Source organism: Lynx canadensis, chromosome B2 (assembly GCF_007474595.2).
Source record: "Lynx canadensis isolate LIC74 chromosome B2, mLynCan4.pri.v2, whole genome shotgun sequence".
NCBI classification, from domain to species: domain Eukaryota; kingdom Metazoa; phylum Chordata; class Mammalia; order Carnivora; family Felidae; genus Lynx; species Lynx canadensis.
In genome coordinates this window covers 82515203-82539698 of record NC_044307.1, presented here as the reverse complement: position 1 = coordinate 82539698, position 24496 = coordinate 82515203, and positions in this window count along the sequence as shown.

Below are 24496 nucleotides of genomic sequence, written 5' to 3'. Positions count from 1 at the left end.
AATCTTAACCAGGCTCCGTGCTCAGCATTGAGCCCCACAAAGGGCTTGATCTCACAACCATGAGATCATGACCTGAGCCAAAATCAAGAGTCAGAGGCTCAACCAACTGAGCCACCCAGGTGCCCCTGATTTTTTTTTTCTTTTTTTGTACCTTGCAAGCAGCAGGAATATGTAGAGTATTTTTAAGTAGTAAAGAGACAATCTATAACATTTTGGGCATTGTTATTGTGGTGGTTGAATCATTCTAAAGCTTATTCAAGTATTCCTCTTACGAAAGACACCGAATAGATGTGGTAGCAAATAAAAAGGAGGTATTGGATGTTTTCGAGTTTTCTTTCCAGATTAGGTAACTTGGTAGAAACAGTTATGAAATTAATTGAGATAGACAGCAGGAAGGAGATCAGATTTGAGGACGAAGTTGAGGTCAGTTTGAGTCCATGTTTCTGGAGATCATGAGATCTGGAAAAACACTTACAAGTCCGATTCCAAGTCTCTGTGATGCAGTCCTGTAGTGTGGGAGGGCTTGTCTGAGAGGGAAAGGTAGGAGAACCTCAGCTTTCACCCCTTCTTGATAGGGAAGGGAAGTACTTCCTTCTGGGATTTTTCGAGCAATCAAAATTTCAAGAGACGTGAAAACAGCAGTGACTATTTATGCCCCTAAAAAATTGACTTGAAATCTGTAGGTTGTCACATTGTCCTCTATATTTTAGTGCTCAAGAACTGGTACAATTATTTTAGACCCTTCCCAAAGATAGCATTTGTGTGTGTGTGTGTGTGTGTGTGTGTGCAGTAGAACAATTGACTGAAATCAAAGAGTGATGATTCATCACAGTCAAGTTGCCACATAGACTGAAAGACAAAACCAACCTGTTTAGTTTAATAGTTACTTATTGAAGACAAAGGTGAGACCGATGAAGAGACCCTGCCATCACAGAGATAATCTATCCAGGATAGAAGGCAGACAGGTAGGAAAAAGGGAGCATAACAAGTTTAACAGTGGAAAAGGCTTACTGTGTTGCTCATATTTTACATCTGTTTATTAATGTTTGAGCACAGTGACCTCAGCTGCACATAGTCAGGGATTTGTCCTGTTCACAACCATAGCCGGGGGGCCTGGAAGAGTTCCTGACTTATATTATGAGCCCTCAGTAAATGTTTATCCTACTTGATTAATACACCATGAAGTATCATGATAATGATCCCAAAGATTAGGAAACTGATGCTAAAAATGCTTAAGTACCTTGCTCAGAGTATGTAGCTAGTAAGCGCCAGAGATAGGAATCCAAGGCTGAGCACACTTGTATTAGATTCCTAGTCCAGTCATACATTTGCCTTTTAAATATCAGTCACATATAAACACTTTGAAACTGATATGTGGAAAAAACAGGTGTGGTCTTTACTTAGTCTGGGTCAATTTGTACAGCTGAAATAGGGAAAAACATTAATTGTCATTTAATCCACCTAACATGCCAATGCCCTTAAAAATGGGCCATTAGTAATGCAAATATGAGGTCCTCAGGATTGAGAAAAGCCTGCTTAACTAAACAACAAGTCTCATGAGGCTAGTGTGCTTCCAGAACTCTTTTCTGGCTTGGCTGTTCTCCATTTTTTATATAAACGGCCAGGCCTGCCAAACCCCTGTAGAGCTAAACATCTATAGCTCCTGACAAAGGTTCTGCAATAAAGAAATACTATGAACTGTGTATCCAAACGCTCCCACTTTTCATATACTCTGATCACTACATATTAAGTGATACTTGAGCATCTAAACGACCTTTTAGATCTGGTCTGAACTAGACCTGGAAGATACAGACCTACCATTTCTTTTCATGGAAATACATAGAGCAAGATATATTGGTGTGATAGAATCAACCCTTCAAGTTGACAAGATGAAAAGTGTATTTTCTTGAAATGGAAGTTTTCCAGGGCTCAAAGACATTTGGTCAGCATTTCTGGAAGTCTATAGGAAACTAGTTAAATTTATGCTCCGTGAAAGTCTCCTATTATAAGATGAGTTGTAAATTAAACCAAAAATACCAATCACATGTTGTCATCTCCTTCCTCTTGTTCTCTCATCTATTTGTTTTATTAATATCCTCTTGTTTTTAATGGCATTTAGAATATTTGTATAATACATCTTTCTGTGATAAACATTGATTTTTAAAGAAAGAAAAATCAAGTTAAACAAATGATACATGCAATAACATTTTTCTTGTTTACAATGAAGCTGGAGAGATACATTGTTTCTAATATTGATTTAAATGGGAATGAAATATGTCATAGTTTTCATACTGGCTCATGACTCTTATTCTTACCACCAGAATTAAGTATCCAAGAGCAATCCAAACTAAAAAAGTAAAACTCCATGAACAACACATATAAAACATACTTAAGATTATAATTAATTTCATAGTACGTAACTGTTCATAAAGTACTAAAATGCATTATTACAGGCAGTCATTTAACTTTGGATCTTAGATGGCATCATTTAATGGGATGACAGGTATTACAAAAGTAGCTATCCTCTAGCCTAGGGGTCAGAAAATTTTTCCAAGAAAGGCAAGATGGTACATATTTTAGGCTTTGTGGGTCACATATGGTCTATGGGGTGTATTCTACTTTTCCTTTATTTTTAAAGAATATCTTAGGGGCTTACTCAGTTAAGCATCCAACTCTTGATTTCAGTTCAGGTCATGATCTTGGGGTTGATGGGTTCCAGCCCCACAATCGGCTCTGAGCTGACAGTGCAGAGACTGCTTGGGATTCTCTCTCTCCCTCTCTCTCTGCCCCTCCCCTGCTCACGTGTGTGCATGCTCTCCCTCAAAATAAATAAATAAACTTAAAAATACATATATCTTAAAAACATCCTTAGCTCATGGTCTGGATCTGACCAGTGGCCTATGGTTTGCCACATTCAGCTTGGTCCCCACAAGGCAAAGCTCCAAACCATTTGCTGATACTTTATCTATTTTTTTTAAGTTTTTATTTATTTATTGAAAGACAGAGATAGAGAGAGAGGGAGAGCATACACAAGTGGGGGGAGGAACAGAGAAAGAGAGGGAGAGAGAGAGAGAGAGAGAGAGAATCCCAAGCAAGCTCCACACTCCAATCAGAGGCAGAGCCTGATTCGGGTCTCGAACCAACGAACTGCAAGGTCATGACCTGAGCTGAAACCAAGAGTCAGATGCTTAACTGACTGAGTCATCCATACACCCCTACTTGCTGATACTTTTAACTTGATTATGTGGACGAGGAAATGTTTGCTAAGAGGTGATAAAAATAAAACATTTCCCATTTAAATTCCTTTTTTTTTTTTTAACCTTATAGTTGCATGCACAAAGACTTGTACATTCATACAGATAATTTCAGGGCCTGCTACGTGTCAGCGAAGGGGTTCAGGACTTTCCCAACACAATCTCACAGAGAACAAATTCTCATTTATATGGAGACCCAGTTCTAATAACACATGCAAATGAAAGGTCCAGTTTTACAGTCAACTGTGTGTGTGCTGAGTTTGCTGGTCTGACCCTGTCCTTTAATTTGACAGATGGTCTTTAAGCGTTTTTATACTTCAGACACCGCACCATGTAAGATCTAGGGCAAGAGATCAAACCTGGAAGTCTCATGCCCATGTGGCCTTGAATCAGAGACAGGGAGATAGAAGTAAACATATGTGTGATGTAGAAAATAAAGAGTCATGTAATAGTGGACAACATTGTTTGGGAGTGAGGATCAATTGTTTTTTAAAATACAAAGTTTATACAGATTGATTATTTAACTCAAATAGAGCAATTCCTCCCAAGCATGCTTAATTAAAGTCAACAACATTCACTCGAGTTGAGGTCCCATATCTGGCATATCTGGGGGAACAAAAGGCATTTTTTTCATTTTGACCTAATACATTCACTGCTTTCATTATGAGATGCTGAATATAAATAGAATAGTCAGAGAAGAGTGCTGATTTGCTTAACACACTAAATATCACATGAAAAATACCAGCCACCAATGTGAAATTTATCAAGAAGAGATAATACCTGCTATGGAACTTCAACAACTCTTTCTAGTAATCTGGTAATCTTCATAATTTTCACAGAACCACCTTGGCAGTTTACCCAGTTGTCCGCAAAAATGTAATACCAAATAGATAATGCTATTGAGAAAATTTCCCAAATTTAACCAAAGCATTTGCCAATGCATTATGAAGTATTACAAATAGGTGAAACAGCCCTTCAAAATAAATAGAACACTTGATACCTCTAATTTCACATCCTGTTTTTCATTTTCTTGAAATGAAAATACAAATACACAAAATACACAAAATACAATAACTTGAAGTAGATTTCATTATTACAGATTAGCAAGCTTCCGTAGCATTATATTTCATTTCTTATCATTAAGTACATTCTTTCCAAACTGATTTATGCTGCTTTTCATGTCACTATGTAAAATTTATTTTAAATATAATCAATTAATCCAAATAATGAGGTAGAACACAATTTTTCTGCCACAAATGCTGCCCTGGGGACTTTATTGAGTTCTTCAGGTACCAAGTTATATTTCTAGAAAGTTTTGATAAACCTCATAAAAGAAAAAGTTGTAGAAAAGCAACTAAGATCAGGTTTTAAAATGGGGCCTTTGCAGAGAAAGCAAAAAGATTAAGACAGTTTGTCAATGAGGAGCATAAGACTGGAGCAAGTCAGATCTCCTCAAATACAACAAAGTTTAGAGAAAAAAATAGTTTTATTATTTGCAGAATACTATGACTATTAGTATGTGACTGTTTGACATAACATGGAATGGAAGAAGAAATGTAGGAAAAACTAGGGAAGTCTCTTCATCTTAAAGATATTATAAAAACAGGCCCTTATAGATCATTATTATATACAAAAATAACCTAAAATTTTAATTCATTCTTTGATTTTATTTTTAGCATATCATAACGATTTTTCCTTTCTCCTTTGCTACTATTTCCACGAAGAGGAGCTCTTAACTCTTTGTCATTAATTTGTACTTATTTATGTGATTGGCAAATCTGGATGAAGAAATGGAGTTTGCTTATCTTGGCCCATCAGGATTTCCTTTTTCTTTTTCTTTTTCTTTTTTCTTTTTGGCAGCCTATCCTTGAGAAGCAGACCCTCTCTTCTCCTCTGTACTTTAGGATATATAATATGTCCTATATATCATATACTGCATGCTATTTGTGTGTGTATATATATATATATATATATGTATATACTTACACTATGTTTTGTACTTTTCTGATCTTCAACATTTTTTAATCAACATTTAAAATTTTTAAGTATGTATCATGACTAACATCATAAGATCAAAGCCACTGGAAGTAACTGTACCTCATAGTTTACTATAGGTATGTTAAAGAAATCACAATGTACACTTAGATCACAGGAAAAGAAAACAAGTGATAGAAAAATTACTGATAATTTCTCATTATATCAATTTATCTTCCTGGAATATTAAATGTCTTCATGTGTATACTTTTGTGGGTTTTTAATTTTTTTTTAAAAAAGACTTACAATCCCCAAATGACTATATCTAGTAAAACTGGAGAGACTATCAACTTCCACTTTTTAGTAAATAATAATTAGATATCACTCATATAATTTTTAGGTTTACATGTGACACTAATTTTCTTATGTATTCCAAAGTCAGCAAAAAGATCCCCTTAAGAATGTTAATATTTCCTAAAGCAGTAAAATATAGTGCTTAAGTAATGGCAAGCTTTATGTTCTCAAAACAAAATAGAGTAACTTTGGATGCAAAGGTAATATGATCTGTAATTAAAATGCCTGAAACGTGAAAACACACCATAAAAAGTGTTGTGATGCATCAGCTTTCCCAAAATAATTATAGACTTAAAGCCAACAGATTTGCATCATCCTGTAGAAGGACCAAACATTTTAAAACAAACAAACAAAACACTTCAACACTGTGTAAAGGAAACTAGAAGTGTGAAGTTTGGCATGCTGGATTCCCATCTTAGTTCTGACACTTACACTTGTCTGACTTCAGGCCAGATAGTGGACCTGTCCAAGTGTCATTCTCCTCTCCAGAGATCTGCCTACTCTGGTATGTCATTGAGAAATGACTGGTGCACACTTCCTGCAACATGCAAAGAGCCCAATCGGTCAGTTTTTATGTTAATGAAAATGTAATCTTGTATTCTTATATTTCCAAACGAATGCTAATAATATCTCATATTTTCCCCAGATGATAAGGATCAATCAGTGGCTTGGTTGTTCAAACCAAGAACTGCCTTTCCTGTAAAGAAGCATTAACATATTCATAGTCTTCCCTTTGTCTTAAGCTTTTACATACATCTTCCTATTTGTTGTGTTATGACAAAGTCATTCTTTAAAAATAATAAAAATTAAAATGGCACTATTATTCCTTAAATCTGAAGAATCAAACTTGGAAAGTATGATAGATGTGAAACACTACAAGCATAACAATATACTAAATTATGCTGAAGCATCTCAAATGTTAATGTGCTTAATAAATATTTTCAGAAAAATATTTGTTATGGTATGTTCTAAAATGTGTTAAGCTCATCATTATTATAGAAACAATTTTCATAGACCTGTAGAAATTCATCCATAAGTAGGGCAGATTTTATGAGCAAGTATGGAAGATTTTAGACTCTCGGTGCAAATACATACACACACACTATATATATACATGTGTGTGTGTGTGTGTGTGTGTGCAATACACACACACACACACATATAAAAACATACACCTCAGGGGAAAACATTTTTGATGTATTGTCATCACTGACTGGATTATAAAAAATAGTGTCAAAGTTTCAATAAAGAAATGTAAAGACTGATATCAGAAAGCAATATTGAATTGTTATGCCCCATTTCCCAGCACATAGGTCGTCTGATTTTACCCAGAGGGTGTTACTTATCTTGGATTCTAGGTCTATTTAGAATATGCTGAGGTCTACACCTTCCAGGCACATGATGGCTTTTACTAAATAAGTAAACAGTCTGTAATACTCTGTAATTTTTCTGAGCTGAGAAAACCATAGATAATATCTTCCACTAGTCCAGAACACAGAGGCATTCCAGAAACATGAAACGTGCACTGTTTTGTACAAAATTTATGTGTAAAAAGTCATTTAAATGTCTTTTGAAAGAGATTAATTGTGGGATGATCTTCTACAATGAATAGACGTACTCTTCTTTGGTAGTCTGCTTGAATTTTGTTTTGTTTTCTCTACTTCCTTCAAAACCTGCCTTCTGCTTTCCCATTGTCTGTCCACAAAATATATACCTAGTATATTTTGAGTCATGACATTTTATGACAGAACAGATATATTTATAATTCTAAACACCCAAGTCATGTGTTTTTAGTGTTTTAGTTTTCCTTTTGGTGTTTATAAAATAATACGTATTTTTTGGTTCTTTACACAAATTCACACAAATACAGTGGTGGCCCTTTGTTATGGAAAAGTTCATTTAATTAATCAAGTAGCTTGTTTGGGATGTATATTCTCTTGGAGAGTCTCTGACTTTCTCAAACATTAGGTTAATATATTTTGTAAGATTTAGTATGCCTTTCTCTGTGTATCAATTCTCAGAGTAATAGTGAAATCTTTTCTAGGCTTGGTCGAAAATCAAATGCACATGGAAGTGATCTGAAATCTATGAAATGCTCCTCTGCTCTAGCGCCACCCACCAAGAGGTAACACAATAGGTAACTTAATGATTGGAGAGATAGTGATGATGTTAGATCCAAGTTACTCTTAATCTTTAGCATTCAATTTGTATGTGTGTGGGCCTGCAGGGAACAGATGTTGGAAAATCACCAGCAGTGGATCATTTTGCAGAAAGGTCTTTGTGCTAGAGAAGCGAAACCACAATCCTTGCAGTCAGATAAACAGGGATGCCGTTGCCAGCCCTGCTAATTCCTAACTACTTAATAGACATATTACTATACGTAGCCAGCTTGTACTTTAGTTTCACCACCCATAAAATAGGGATAATCATTCTTCATAGCATTGTTCAAAAGATTGTATTCTGTATATGTGTAAAGCCCCTAGCACATAAACTTCAGGTATATCACTGTCTTTCCATGAATGTTAGTGCCATTCTTCCTTCTTTTTCCCCATTTAAATCAAATTCAGCAAATATTTACTGAATAACCTCTATGATAACGTAGTAGAAGCAGCTCAAAAGCTAGGGAGAGAGATACCACACAGGCCGTCCATCCATATACACCAACACACAAGGACACCCAACCAACAGACCTTTTCTGTCAACGGTGTCATAATCTGTCCATTCCCTCTTTGTCACAAACTGAACCCTGACTGGCCATCAATCATCAGACCCCATCAGATCTCCTCTCTTAACATCTTTTCCATCTATTTTATTACTTACATTTCCTCTGCTGGCCACTGCTCTAATTTAGGTCCTTACTGACTTCACTATTGCAAGAGTTTCTTAACGGGTTTTTCTGCCTCAACACTTTCTAATCCGTACTTTGTACCACTAGCTTGGTTATTATCATTAAAACAAATTCTTTCCCCTTCATCTACCTTCTCAACTTTTGACTTCCCCATAAAAAACAAACAAACAAAAACATTTGTTTAAGTCAGTAAAGACCTTAAGCTTTCCCCACAATTCTTTGACCAACTGGCCAACCCATTCCAGGTCATAATTAACAATAAACGTTCCTTAAGCACGACCTGCATCCTTTTGCCTTTCTTCTATTTTTCAAGTCAGTACTACCTTCAAAGGCATATCCGTCCCTCTTTACAAAATATCTTCTTGTCAAATTTTACCTAAACTTTGTCATACTGATCTGCATTGTTGGCATGAATCTTTCTTTCCTATTCTCATGCTTATATTATGACCTTCATAAATATGAACTCTCTTAGAAATACGTATGCATATGCCTATATATCTCCCCACTGGAATGTGGGATCCTGAAGGGCAGGGAATATCAGATCCAGTTATGGATTTCCCCAGGCCCTAGAATAATGCTTTACTTATTGGGGGAAGAGACTTAAAAAGAGAGCCTCTCAAATGGAACTGGATTCAGCTTCTCTTTGTCAATCTGTTCTCACCAATTTATCCTGTATTTCTCTTACATTTATTCAGGTATTACCTTTTTCAACTCTTTAATATAGTTTTTCCTAACCTTTAGCTGTGAGATTCAATCCCATACTGCCTTTTATTTTACATAACTTAACAGTTTTGTTTCACAAGTGGGGTATACAATTAGCCAACTTTATATATTTACTGCAATGGTGCCATGTAATGTCATTTGCACAATCCAGCCCTTATGAAATCTCAAACTTACAGTAGAAATTTTAGATACCAATTCAATGAATTGACCTCAGATCAGAATAAACCAGATATCCACATGACGAAAATAACATTGCTAGAGGGGACTCACAAAAGCAATCATGTACAATTTTGCTATCCCTTTTATCTACCGATGCATAACAAACTATTCCAAATCTTAGCAGCGGCTTAAAACAATGATGGCATTTATTTTGCTCATAAATCTGGAATTTATTTTCTTCACACATTTTATTTAGTGTCATCTGGGGTGGCTTGAAGACTAGGGGCTGGAAACAAATGAAGGCCCTTTCATTTTCATGTATGGTCAGCTGGAACTTTACCTGGGGCTGTTGTCAGAGCACCTATAGATGATGGCCTTTCCAGTGCTTCTTGTAATGTAGTGGCTGAGTTCCAGGGACAGTCATCCCATGAGTAAATGGTGGAAACAATAATACCTTTTGATAGCCTCAGAAATCACACAGAATCATTTCGGCTATTGTAACAGGCCCACTCAGATTCAAGGGGGAATGCACATAGACCCCCTGCTCCCATAACATTGTATTGTTTGAGTATTAAGATGAGGTATATTGGTAAGAAACGTCTGAAAACATATTCTTTCACATTGAGCTTAAAGATGACATCTGCAGGCATAATCATCCTATTTCTTGATAATGTTCCCCACTGCATGTTATGGGATGTGGGTTGTTATTATAATGGCGGGGAGGCGATTAAGATTACTAAAGATGTTGCTCTGTGGAGTTTACTCCCTGGAGTTGGAATTCAGACATTTCACAACTGACTACAGATATTCTCAAACTCTAGCATGTTTGCTTACGAGATTCCTGGTAACCAGATTTAAAATCATTGGGATTGACTTAGTGACAAGGTGTGTGACAAACACCCTCAGTGATCCTCACGTATTTGATTTAGCATCCAAAATTTGAGACGCATTGGCTTCTTCTATGATTTCAGCACATATGATAAAATAAGATAAAAAATAAATATGATATGATATGATATGATATGATATGATACGATACGATACGATATGATATGATAAAATACAATATTTGTATGAGTCCTTCCAATAAACAACGAACCTATTGGAGGGGTAGAGTGGGGAGGGGCAATGGCCGTGTTGAATGGCAAGCAGTATAACTAGCTGTGATGGTATTTTATTTTCTCAGCCTTACTACCCTAGTCTTTAGAAGCAAGTTAACTGGTACTTGCCAAATGAGATGTGGGATGTGGGAAATAGTCACTGTTGAATATGGGCAAACTATACATCATTCTTCATTTCATGCTTCAAACGTATTCTGTGTGCATTTTTCATTAAAAAAAAAAAAAGCTGACATTTAGAGAGATTAAATTGCATACAATCAGAAAACAAAGGAGAGGTAGGCCAGGATTCAAAGTTTCTCTGACTCCTAAGACATTGCCTCCTTGTCAGCTCTACTTCAATGTTCCATATCAGTAGTATAAAACCTGAAGTTGGATTAATTTCCTCCATCACTTATGTGAATAATTGACTTAAAATCAGACAACCTACAAGGACCATGGAAAGACTTTTCACCCCCAGTGGACTAGAGTTTTTGATAACATTTGCCATAAATACGTTTCATCCTGAAGTCATCTTGTCTCTGCAATGAAGCACTGAACACAGAGGTTCAGCCCAAATACACTTTGAAACGCTTTACAAAATAAAACACTCTTTTTTCCTGAAAAAGATTGGCACCACTTTTAGGTAACCCTATTCCTACAACTGAAGATGAATCGAGTTGACCTTCTGTCTAGGCAAGAATATAAGTTTCTCTCTTAAACTTTCTCAATTCAGTAACCACTTTTCCTTCTTAACTATAAGTTTTTAACTTTAGCACACAACATAGACTACCTGCACTGCAGGAACCTCTGAGAATTCAGTCATGAGTTAACTGTCACCCAATGCAGACCAAAGGCTCTCATAAGACATATGATGTTGGAGGCAGTATAATAGGCATGTTAACTATCCCTTCTCCTAGTCTCGAGGTGCTATCCTCACTATCAAGTTTAATCATCAGAAAGTGGAATACCTTAGCCATTTCCTCTTATCCCCTGCAGAAAGGCTTTCACTGAGTACAATTTAATGTTATGTTTTCAGCCTGTAAAGTGAATCAATACCAAAACTGTCCATTTGAACAGTATTTTTGTTTCTTGCAGACATTGTCTATTATGTTATTCAGCACCTCTTACACAAGGAACAACATGATAAATTTCTCCTAAAATTTAGTCCCAGGAAAAAGTTCGTTTCTACAGACAAATGTTTATTTTCTTCTGTCAGACAAGAAAAAAGAAAATGTGTAAACCAATGTGTTTATCTTCTTGCCTTTCCTGCTAGAAAACTTATAGTCATTTTGAGGGTCTAACTATAGTAATTCACTTATGCGAACGGCCTCTTGACATCTATTCAGTTTTCTTCCTCCTTTTGGAAAATTTCTGGTCATCTTACATTTTTATTTGCATTAATTTTTTAGAATTAAAAATTATTTTAAAGAGTAAATTATAAAGGATGCGTAATGAAAAAAATGAAGATAAAATTATTTAAAACATCTCCCAAGACTTAATAATTTCTCACCTCAGTATTTCATAAATTTTCTCTCAATAAAAGTTGCAGCAACAGGATTTTCTGATTAGTTCTAGAATGCAGGTTTTGGAAACCCAGAAAGTCTTTTTTATTGAAAATTACCCCTTTCATCTCTTATCAACACATTAGGAAAATCATGTCATTGTCAAGTGTTGCTGTCAATCACTTGTCAGTTGCCAAGATGATGGTAAATAGTGTAGTCATGTCACATCTAGACCAATTTTAACCTCTTTATTTCTGTTACCCAGATCACTGTGGCTTTAAATTAAAGATTATACTTCTCTCCAAATGTCTACAAAAGGATATTGAGTAACAGTGTATGAATAGTGTCTAAACTCCATAATGTATTGAGGCAGGACCAGTACTGCTTTACAGATTGTTAACCTAAACAAACACAAATTTTAGTGAGGAGAGGAGCATGGAATTTAGTGGGTAAAGTGGAAACCAGAAAATATGAAAAATTACACTGAAATTTATCTTCTGTATGCTAAAACTACAAATGAATCTGTTCCTATTCTCTCCAAATTTGTGACAGTATTATTGTAATTAATACTTTGGCTGCTTGGTCAGAAATTTATTTTGTAACCATTTTAACTTATCAGGTCCCTTAAATATTACAAATGTTTAGAAAGGTTGTGATTTTCTCAACTGGGTCACTTGAAAGTACTTTTCTGTTCAAATATGTCTTATAAACATTTTCACATAATTTGCTGGAATTAAACATAATAAAGGATTGCTTGTCTTGTTTTTAGATTGGAAAGTCAAAAGAAAGGAAAATCTTTATGGAAAAGTTTTCAGCTTCACGAATTCATTGACTTTACGGGATCAAAAGCTCTAATTTTCAGAGTATATGACTCACCCCCACCTCCTCCACACAAATATACACACAAACATACATATTTTCAGAGAGAATTCTCCCTCTGATTACGGTGCTGAAATGAAAATTTGGTCCAACGTCTCCCACAAATCTGGATATGAACACTGTGGGGAACCAGACTGTGACTTATAAATAAAGACCTTCCCTGCCCTTCTGAGATTCTTTGTAAGGAAAGGTGAACTCTTTGCCTGATGCTTACAATTGCTTAACCAAGTGTCACAAAGAAACACTTTTAATAAACAGCCCTGAAATAAATACACACAATACAGATATACACATGCATAGAGTGTATATGGTTTATACTTTTTAAATACAATATCTCCAGGAGGAGTGTTTGGCCGTGGAGCATCTTTAATGTTTTCTTTTCACCTCCAGAAATATCAGGTGCATTACTTACAGCTGGATGAGGGGCTGTACCTGAATATCAGACAGTTATTACCAATCACAGAATCAAGAACGCTATTTAGTCACAAATTCTCATTAACTGAAAATTCAGGTTGGTAAAAGTGGTGTTTAACATACATTACAATTTCCTTCCTAGTTGCATGCCACTTTCATGCAAACATAAAGAATAAATAACATGGTGGAAGTTTATTTAAAATTAACCAGTCATTCTCCAAAAAGATGATCAAAGTTCTAAGGTGCTCATTAGACTCCACAAAAATGTTTGATTAACACAGGTAAATAAATAGTGTTATTAATGCTCTGGTTACAAGGCCAACACCACACCCAAAATTCCTTTTTGTAAGAAATTAGACTACACAAAGCCTAACCTAGCATTATTTGTTTACAAAAATGAAAATCTGTATTAAGGGACACTAGAGATATGTTGTAGGGATTTCATGTTAGTAATATTTTATTACGAACACAATAATTTTAAAAAGTTTGGGACATCTGGGTGGCTCTGTCAGTTAAGCGTCTGACTTCAGCTCAGGTCATAATCTCACATTTTGAGGGTTCAATCCCCCCATGCCCAGCTCTGTGCTGACAGCTCAGAGCCTGGAGCCTGCTTTGGATTCTGTTTCCCTTTCTCTCTGCCTCTCACCCACTCATTCTCTGTCTCTCACTCTCTCTCAAAAATAAATACACATTAAAAATTTTTTAAAAATAATAAGTTTTAAAAGTTTTACAAAGTTTATTTGTAAAGTTTATTTTTTAATTTCTTTCTTATTTTATGATGAAAATAAAATGGAGTCAACTTTTTTTCATTGTTGAAAACTTAAAAAAATGAACTACCAGAATATATGGGAAGCCTATGTCATTTTACAAAATGTATACCATTTTCAATTTTACAGCATGTCCTAAGCTACAGACAGTAATGTATCTCTGTTTCATTTCATTCTGGGAAGCAAAATAAATCATGTACATGTTCCTCTTACATGTTCCAGATCAAGTTTTCAGCATCTACCTTCTTATTTTTCACCCCATTCACTGTGATGCTGATGACAGTTGTAAAAATACTTTATACTCATCTCTCTTTAGTTATTAATTGGCTAAGTAGTAGTTTAGGTAGAGTAAATCTTAAATTTAATGAGATAGATTTCTTTTCAAGTGTCTAATTCATGTAGATCCACTCACAGAACTGCCCTGGGGAATACTCCTAACATTTAGAAACTTGCACAATCACTATCTAGCAAAACATGACTACTGCTCAGGCAGCCTCCGAAATGTAAGGAGAGGTATAAACAAATCCAGGGCAAATATGATGGAATGTATAATGGGAAAAAGGGAGATTTCCTGAATCAATGTTTAATGGTTAGAATCAAAAGCATAAAATAATTTTTTTTCTAGAAATATAAAGCCAGAAAATATAACTATCAATAGACTTCTTAAAGAGAATTTCCCTTAGGTATTAAAACTGGACTATAAATTAGAAATGACAAAACATTATAAAAATTGTAGATATTAGGAGTAGGAAGAGATCTTAGAAGTCTTTGACGATAAGGGTTAACAGTGAATGAACACTCATCATGGGCTTGGCATGATGAAAGTGTTTTACACAGATATCTCCTTTACTACTTCTAGGAAGCATGTGAGAAAAATGTTATTATTCCTTTTTTATGAATGATCAAAAGTAAGGCTTAGAGAGGTTAAGAAACTTGCCTAGGGTCACACAGACCCCATGAGAAGTGCTTGTGCAATAGAGGTAGAGATTCTTAGGCCTCTGTAGTGGAGGCCTTCTCAGAACAAAGGAAGGCAAGGTGGCCCAGTCAACTCCTATACCTGTATGGATAGCTCTGACAGGACTCTGTAACTTGAACTGTGTCCAATCAGACTATATGTGTCACCATATATGGGAGACAAAAAGGTAGAAATTGCATAAAATGATTCACCCCACTGTGCTCGGGGCTCAGCCTTTTGGGTCTTAGCCCGCTGAGCCTGTGCTAGCACGAATAAAGCTGCTTCCTAGAAAGAAAGGCCTCAGTGCACCCATCCCTCTGTGCAAGAATCCTGCTACACTTGGAATGGCATCCAGAGAACCAAGCTCCAGAGTCCATGTCTTGTCACTCTTCTTGACTGACTCTCTTAGTTAACCCCTTATTTTCTCACTGCAGCAGAGTGAGAAAATAACATATCCGAAGCCACTTTAGCTGTTTTGGGGCACAACCAGAACTAAAATCAAGGTCAGTAAAATTACTTCTTAAAGAAGAAGCAAGGACAGACGTCATTCCTTTTGTAGCACAAAAGTAGAAGTGCCCTGAAGCAGGAGCTTGTGGTTTCAGTGTGCCATGTGGAGCCGCCTGGTCCCCCTACTCTCCATTCTCTCCCCATCCATTTTCCCAGTATCAGTCTTCATAAAATACTCCTGGGTGGATTATGCAGGCCAGCAGGCCAGGCACACCACTGTAAGGTTGGCCTGGTGTGTGTAAATTGCCTCTCAGTGGGTGGCTATTATATTTATATTGGTTTAAACTGTTTCCATTGCCAATCCATTATGCTGGAATTCCCCCTTGCTGAGGGCAGCTGTGTTATTCTTTTCTTTGACTGAAGCCCAAGAACTATCTCTCCAACTCCTTGGGAACCAACCCTTTAAGAGTAAACATCTTGAGTCTAATGGGGCCCCTTCTTATCCCACTGCCACTTGCTAAGTTGGAAGCATTCCCCTCTGGCCCCAACCAGTTCATATTGCTCATTTTTCAAAGAGATGGGAATTGGAGTGGAGTGAGAAAACGACGCAATGCACATTTATGCAGAAAGCCAAAGGAATGCAGTGGGAGTAACACTGTACAAGTATCTCTTGCTTCCTTATAAGGCAAAGGATTCAATCATCACCATGAAAGATGGTCCAGAATGCCCCAGTTGCATTCACATGAGCACCCTTCCAAGTGAAATGTCACGTTTGTGAATGCCCTTTTCTGAACAGAATCTCCTGGCAAATATTTATGGCTTTCTCAGTACTGAACACACATTCTTAAAATGGAAGTTCCATGGTCCAGTTTTGAGTTCGAAACCAGTGACTAAGGGTCGAGAACCAGTGGAACATCAGCAATGTTCATTTCCCCATATAACTGAACATCAATAATATGTATTTCTATTGCTATGACATGATAGAATAAGGAAGCAAGTTTATAAATTTAATTGTTCCCTTGAGTGCCAGGTTTATCACTACAAAGTGTTGACTATTGATAACCCCAGCCACTTGTCCTACAAATATAGACCATTGGTCTTAAGGGAAATCAGGGAAAAAAAACCTTGGAAATAGCAAACTTAATGATACATGTGCAAAAGCAGTCCAAAAAAGCCTTTATCTGATGATGTACCCGTTTCATCACTCTTAATTAAGAATTCACACTTAGGGGCGATAGTTACTGCAAGGACAAATACAAACTAAAAATAAAACATCTCCCTGTTAAAAAAAGGGCAAAGAGATTGCTCTTTCCTCCCTTTTTTGTAGAGCATTTACTTTAGAAAACTTAAAATTGTATTTTCTCCTCTCTTTAAAATTCTTTTTGAAAACTAGATAGGCCCTTTAAGACCGTGAATGCCTTCTTCTAGAGGAGGAAGGATCTCTTTGAAAGGTAAACATCAAGGGATATAGCACCCTTATTTGAGTGTGTGGGAGGGAGGAGCCTAACTTCATTGGGCACCTGGCTCAAGTTGTGAAAACTACCTCCTGACATAAAAATATGAGAAGTTTGTTTTTTCTTTGGGTAAAGCCCATTAGCTGATACAGATCCTATGTCAATCACCCAGTAAAATAGGATGAACTATGTGTGTCAAGTCCTCTTACCTCAGAACTAGTTAACTGTTTATCTTGAAAACATATATAGAATAGGTTGTATTTGTTGGGCTGTAGAAGAGGATGCGATTTTTTCTGTCCTTGCAATCTCTTCGTGATTGCCTATGATTTGCATCACATTCTGACTTAATGATTATTCACTGAGAGTGAATTTAAAATACAATCATTAAAATAATAATTAAAAATAATTTTTAATGAAAATTTTTTGTAATTTTGTAATTTTTGTCTACTACTTTTGTAAAGACAATCTCAAGGTTGAAGGAAGATACTGTTTTCAATTGTATTTCCCCAACATTGCCAAGTTTTGAAGAAAGAAGGGATTTATATGGACTTTGGATGCTATGTGTAATGGAGCAAATTTGTCTTGATTCAAAAGACCTGAGTCTTCCCATCTAATTAATATATCAAGGTTCACTGTGCAAACCAACCTCTGTTCAGTCAAGTCTATAGTCAGACACAACGTGTTTGTTTTGATTTTGCTTGTATGTGTAACCTACTCTAGGTTCATTAAATTGATATTATCTTGTTATAGTAAAGTCTGTAAAGCAAAAAGAAAAAAAAGTTTTCCAAATGTTCATGAGAAAAGCAGATAAATGTAAAGTTGAAAATCATATCAAAGAAATTTTAAGGAGACAAAAATATTTTTTATGTATGTGAAATTCACATGTATAACAAATTACAATAAAGTATTTGATATTTGAGTAGCATGATTTATTGGAACTGAATTTTAGTTCTTGTATTTAAAGTATATGCCAGTAGTTCTCAAAATTTAATAAGCCTTAGGGTCACCTGGGAAGATTATTTTATTGTAGGTTCTCACCTCTGAGGTCTTGGTTCAATAGATAAGGAGTGTGTCCCTGAAATCTCCATTTTTTCAGAGCACCCCAACTGATTCTGATGCAGGTGGTTCAGAAACTTTAAATTAAAGAAACACTGGTATATACAATAAATGTATGACATTCCAAATTCCAGGCTAACCTGGAACTAGAACAAATCTAGCCTCACTTTTAAATAAATGAAAAAATTACATTGTAAATTATTATTCTTTTATTCACAGACTTTTTTGCACTATTTTTATATGCCTAGTCAGAAAAGAAAGATACTTACTATCATGGGAGAAAACATAAAATAAAAATGGTTACGTTGATGTGCTTCAACATAGCTAAAATAAAGGAAACCTCAAGTTATACTGGAAAGCATTATATTCATTTGCAATACCAGAAACCAGAAAATGAGGTAGGCAAAATTACATTAAAATAAAAATGAAAAGAAAATAATAATTTGGTCTTAAAAATCCATGCCAGAAGTCTTATAAAACAATAGAAACTTCATTTAATTAACCCTGTTGGAACAGAGAATTTGGCATCTGAAATGTCAAACGGATGTCAGTGAATGGAGAGAGTTTCAGTCGCTGCTGAAGAGGCATGTGTGGTACCTGGATAGCACACAAAGTAAGGATTTCTGGGAGGCAAGTTCAATGGGAATTACTTTGGAAATTTTTCCTTAGGGGCACAAAATTTAAACTTACACCACTATGGAAAGATTAGCACTGTTGAAATTGAACTCCCTGGGTGAGAGTGGTGGCAGAACAGTATCTCCTGTTAAATCTGCTGTCGGAATCCAGCTAACTCCATCTCAATTTCTTTGCTTTTTAAAGCCCCCCGAAGCTTTGTAAAATGCCGCTGATATACTTTCTCTTATGACACAGATCAGTACCGTCATATAGGAAAGTATTCCTTACTCTATCTCCACAGTATTTCCAATATCAGCATTGCCTGCTTAGAATATTTCAAATTAGTGGAGCCTTTAGTTCTAGAAATCATGTCCTGCACTATTCGACCTTACAAAGTGATAGGTCATCTGACAAAACAAAACAGGAACGAAATCCAGCATAAACCCAGTGTGTTGTACAACTGGATGTCTTTTTTTTTTTTTTTTTTCATTCCTTTCCTTCTCTGGAGGTATTTTTACATCATTGTCCCTCATCTGCCTTATTTTTTCTGTGTTAATCTTTTATTCATTCTAATTCATCTTTGTGAAACTATTCTTTTATCCCACTCACTGAACACATTGATATATTTTATTATTGCTTTGTTGACCTCTTTTTCTTCACTTTGTTTCCTATATAATATATTCTAATTATGCAGAATTTCTTTTATACCTTAAGGTCTATACCCCAGCCTTCTTCCCTCCTTAATTCCATTTACCTTTACTCATTTTTACATTTTACCTATGTCCTCTTTTTTTCTCTATTCCAGACTGAGTTGTGTTCCCTCAATATTCACATGTTGAAGCCCTATACCCTGGTAACTTGGAACATGACACTATTTAGAGATAGGACCTGTAAGAAGTAATTAAAGTAAAGTGAGGGTATATGAGTGGCACTAATCCAATATGATGGGTGTCCTATCCAAACAGAGGATTAGTACACAGACCATACAGACTGAAGGATGCCCAGGTGAAGACACAACTAGAAAGTGGCCATCTATAAGCCAAAGAGAGAGGCATCAAAGACACCAAACGTACCAATGCCCTGATCTCAGACTTCAACCTCCAGAACTATAAGAAAATAAACGTCTGTTGTTTAAGCTACCCAGTCTCTGGTATTTTGTGATGGCAGCTCTGGAAACTAATTTTCTGTTTCCATCCTTTCTCTCCTTTATGTTCTATTAGAGCTCATCCTTACTTTTTGAATGCCCGGGATCCTCTTCACTTTTCTTCCTCCTGTTTATCCACATATCTTCCTCTCTATTGATCAACGCATGAAATACTAAAAATATTCAAAATTTCTATTTTGCTCAAAGCATTGTTCTGTGAGCATTTCAACTTCTCTGTATTGTAGTTTCATCATCTGTAAAATGGGGATGGTAAAAGTATTAATCTCATATAGGACCATTGCAAAGATTTAATTTATTAACCCAGATAATGCCTAGAACAGTGTGTGGCAAAGAATAAGTCAAAGTAAATATTGAGTGGTTCTATTATTATTACCGCTTTTTCATCCAAAGAGTATCTACTGAGTTTTCACCCTGTGCCAGGAACTATATTCAGAAAGCTCATGGTCAAGTGGGAAAAACAAGACCACATACAAACTCACCAATAAATAAATACTATCAGATTTTGTTACACACTATGCAATCAATTTAAAGGGTGATATGATACATGATGATGCAGTCACTATTTCAAATTGTTTGGTGTTTATGGAAGTCATTCTAATTCTGACAAGAGAGAAAGAAAGAAAGATGGAGAGAAGGAGGGAGGGAGGGAGGGAGGGAGGGTAGAAGGAAGGAAGGAAAGAAGGAAATCCATCCATGCAAGGCTCAGGTGGCAACGGAGAAAGAAGCAATGAGAATGGTTGGTGCAAAGCCCCTATGGTGGACATGAGTTGGTGATTTGGGGGAACTGAAAGAAGGTGAATACTGCAGAGTAGTGGGTTAAGAAGGCAAGTTACACAAAATGAGGTAGACCGAGGATATAGGTAGGGCCAGTTCATACTGGACATCATAAGCCACTGAGGCTTTGAGAGGTTACACAACTTGCTGATGTCAGCACTGTATGTCATTTTGTAAAAAGAGCATGAGTAGCTAGACTCAAGAGTGCTTGGGACCCAGGGCTCAAAGCTATCAGGAATCAATTTCTCTTCTCTTCTCTTCTCTTCTCTTCTCTTCTCTTCTCTCTCTCTCTGTCTCTTGCTATCTCCCCATAACTTGTTTCAGCATTGCTCTGCATCCTATCTTCATCCTCTTCCTCCAGCCTATTGTGCTCTGAGAGGGACATTTCAAGGAGAATTCTATTTGACCCAGCTTGGGTCTCAAGTCCATTGCTGACACCATCACCACTATGAGTCACACACTATGAGTCCCTGTATCCAGGGGAATGACAGTTCCAACTAGGATCACAAGGTTTGAAGGACTTTCCCAGAAGAAAGAAGGTGCCAGGATGAAGCAATAAATTTCCTCTATAGCCTAAAAGGAAGCTCCTACTGGGAAGCAAATGTCTAAGAATATGGGCTTGGTGTGGCTCTTGGGATGCGAAAAGGAGCTCAGTGGGGGAAGACTGGGAACCATGGAACTGTCTAGCTCTGGGAGAACATTGGTTGCCCAGACTCATTCTTTTGTCTCAGTCTGAGCAGGTATAATACAACTTCGTAATAAGGTATCATAAGTAATCTTTATCCTTATACCCAGAACTTCGTTGTGAATAGATATTATTATTTCATCAGCAGTTCAGAAACCTGGAGCTTTCTCAGACATAAATACTGCATTTTCTGGCTGGTCTTCTCACCCTTAAGACACAGGACATGAGTGTTGGGAAGGTGGCTGGAGCTGATGTATTGCTGAGTGCACACTGCCAAGAGACTGGGGATCCCCCGGAGGGGCAGTGTTGGTCCTCATGTGCTTTACAAAAGCTCCTGTGAGCTTAAAGGAACATCTCTGATTGCAAACAGGTACCAAAATGTAGAACGTGCATTCTCTTTTATTCTAGTCCTAAGAATTTACCATGAGACACTTGACAGGTAGGTCAATATATATATATAAGGATACTGCTTATAGTAAAAAATAATTTGGAAAAAAAAAGAAAGGGACATTTTGGGTATGGAATCTGTTTAATGTATTGTCTGCCATGGAAGGAAGGTCCATTCATGCTTTCAGTAAGCATTTATTTCTTACCTCTAGAGGAGACAGCTACCGGGATATCTTCTCTCAGCACAAAAAAATCCTCCTACTTTTAAGGTCCACCTCTGCCGCCCTAACCCCCCCCCACCCCCATCATACAGATAGGCTGGTAACAGCTATTCAGTCATTCATTCAACAAAGATTTATAGGTTGTCTTTGACTGTTGTAGAAGATAGAGATCCCAAGAAATCACAATCCTAGTTCTTTACTATTTAGTACAGTGCATCTGTGAACATTTTAGGATATGTCAGCACTATTGCATATATATCAAGGAGTGACTGCTGGGCATAAGATATGCCTATGTTCAACTTTAGTATATACTAGAGCAGTGCTACTGGAAAGAAATATGAGGCAAACCTCGAATATAATTTAAAAATTTTAGTAGTTACATTTTAACAAGTAACCTGTTTTAACCAGCTGAAACTGGCAAGCTACTAAGAACTTTGAATGGCCCAGAAATGCCAATCCTTCGGTGGACCAAAATGAAGACTTTTCCTAACCAATGACCATGCTTCCAGACCTACATATGGTTCAATATGAGTACAAGGTAACACAGGTATAATTGCATGGTACAAGGCAATGCTGCATACACAAGCTCGATTTTACAGGATTTTATAAACATTGAGGATGTCATCATTTACATAAGTAATTCTTAAATGTTTCAAGTGCATATGAATCACCTGGGAATCTTGTAAAAGCAAATTCCAAATTGTAGATTGTACACCATTAACAATTACTGTGATGTAGGAGGCCCAAAGCTCACATTTAGAGACATACTGTTATATTTTGAGAAACCTAAGAAAACTTTTAAAAGGTGAAGTATTTTATTTATTTATCTATCTATCTATTTATTTATTTATTTATTTATAGCTCTCTTATAGAAACACTTAGCATGGCTTTCACAGGGTGTGACTGGAAGTAGGTTAGAACCAATACAAAGCTGCTTCAATTGTTCAGATAGGAAATTATAAGAGCCTAAAATCAGGCACTTTGGGCTGGAGATAAGAGAGGGTGAATTTATGAGACATTAGGACTGTTTGAACCTAGTGTGATGTAAAAAATGAAGTCAGGAGAGAGGCACGGAGTCTGACTGCAGACTAGATGGACCATTGTGCTATTATTCATCAAGATAAGAACTACTAAGGGGAAGTGGAAAATGAGTATTTGTCCATTCCAATGCAGAACATGAGCATGCTATTTGAATAAACTATATTGTCAGTTTCTCTCAACCCATCTGCCATTGCTGGCTAGCAATGGTCATAATGTGAGCCATTGTAGTATTAGAAATGGAAGGATTAAACAGAAATAGCAAAAGCTATTATTGCCTCAGAGATGTTTAATGCTCTGACCCCTGAAATAGTCTGAAAATCCATGTTTAACTCTCGTTACAAGTTAGAATAGATTTTTCTAATCAAAATGACTACATAACTCTTCCTTTCCTCAAAGTTTCTAAAGAACCAAAAGATATCTGATTCTTCTGACAGAGCATGGCTAATGGAGAGACTTCAAAGAATATTCAAGTTAAGAGTATTCAAGTTAAGTACACAGAATTGCAACATTATATCCCTCCTGGGTTTGACAAGAAAAGCTTTAGACTTATCAGAGATTAATAATAAGGACACCAAAGCCAGAAACAAACCTTGCAGGGTCTCTCAGAGCCCTCAATATCATGGAATGAGGCCTTAGTCTTATTGTAGTCCTCTTTAGGAAGTTCTCAAGGAAAGAACCTTTTGAGGTTTTGTTAGTTAGAGTCCACACTTGGATGTATCCTACTGACCTACTTTTTTTTTTTAATTTTTTAATGTTTGTTTTGTTCTGTTTTGTTTTGACAAAGAGAGAGACAGAGCATGCAATGGAGGGGCAGAGAGAAATATGGAAATACAGAATCTGAAGCAGACTCCAGGCTCTAAGCTGTCAGCACAGAGCCCGATGTGGGGCTCAAAATCGTGAACCAGGAGATCATGACCTGAGCCAAAGTTGCTGCTTAACCGACTGAGCCACCCAGGTGCCCCACCTACTGAACTATTAAGATCCAAGTTCTGACATCCAGAATGAGGAGAATTAGAGAGGGAGTCCTTCTTTAACAAATTATATGTGTGTGCACTGAACATTAGCATGGGATGGATTTCAATAATCAGTTACAAAAATGCAGTAGGCTTTTGTTGAACTAAATTGTTTCCTTTTCTCAACACCTCAAAAGGTACATAACAGAGGCTTCCCCTACACTTAAAGAGAGTAACTGGAAAGGGTATGAACACTGTACTGCCTCCCTCTGTGAGCTTTCTATTTCTTGCTAGGATGGAATCTGAAACCAAACTTCTATAGTGCTATAGCTCAGATTTTTCCATGATTGCAAGAGCTGCCTCCCAGTGTTAAAAAAATTGCTTTAGAATTTGTCTGGTATTTCTGCTTGAATCTAAGCTGTGTTCACTATAGGATTCAGAACCGAAATGTATTTGAAATATATGCATTCAGTTCAAGGACAATGAGCTAGGATATCCATTTACTCTGACTGGCTTCCAGATAGCTGCTCAAATCCTTTCTTAAGGAATCTCCAATAAGCAACATTAAAACCAAAGAGAGGTTTTCCTAATGCCTGCTGGGCATCAAAGAGCTGAAGCTTCCATTAGCTTGGTGCCAGCACAGAACTGGCAAGAACAGTGGCAGCAACATCAGCCTTGGAAGTGCCCCAGTCCTTCCTGCGCTAACAGTGATGCCTTTGAAATGTTGGCAATGAGTTACCGTTTGGGGATCAGCAGTGATAGGACACAT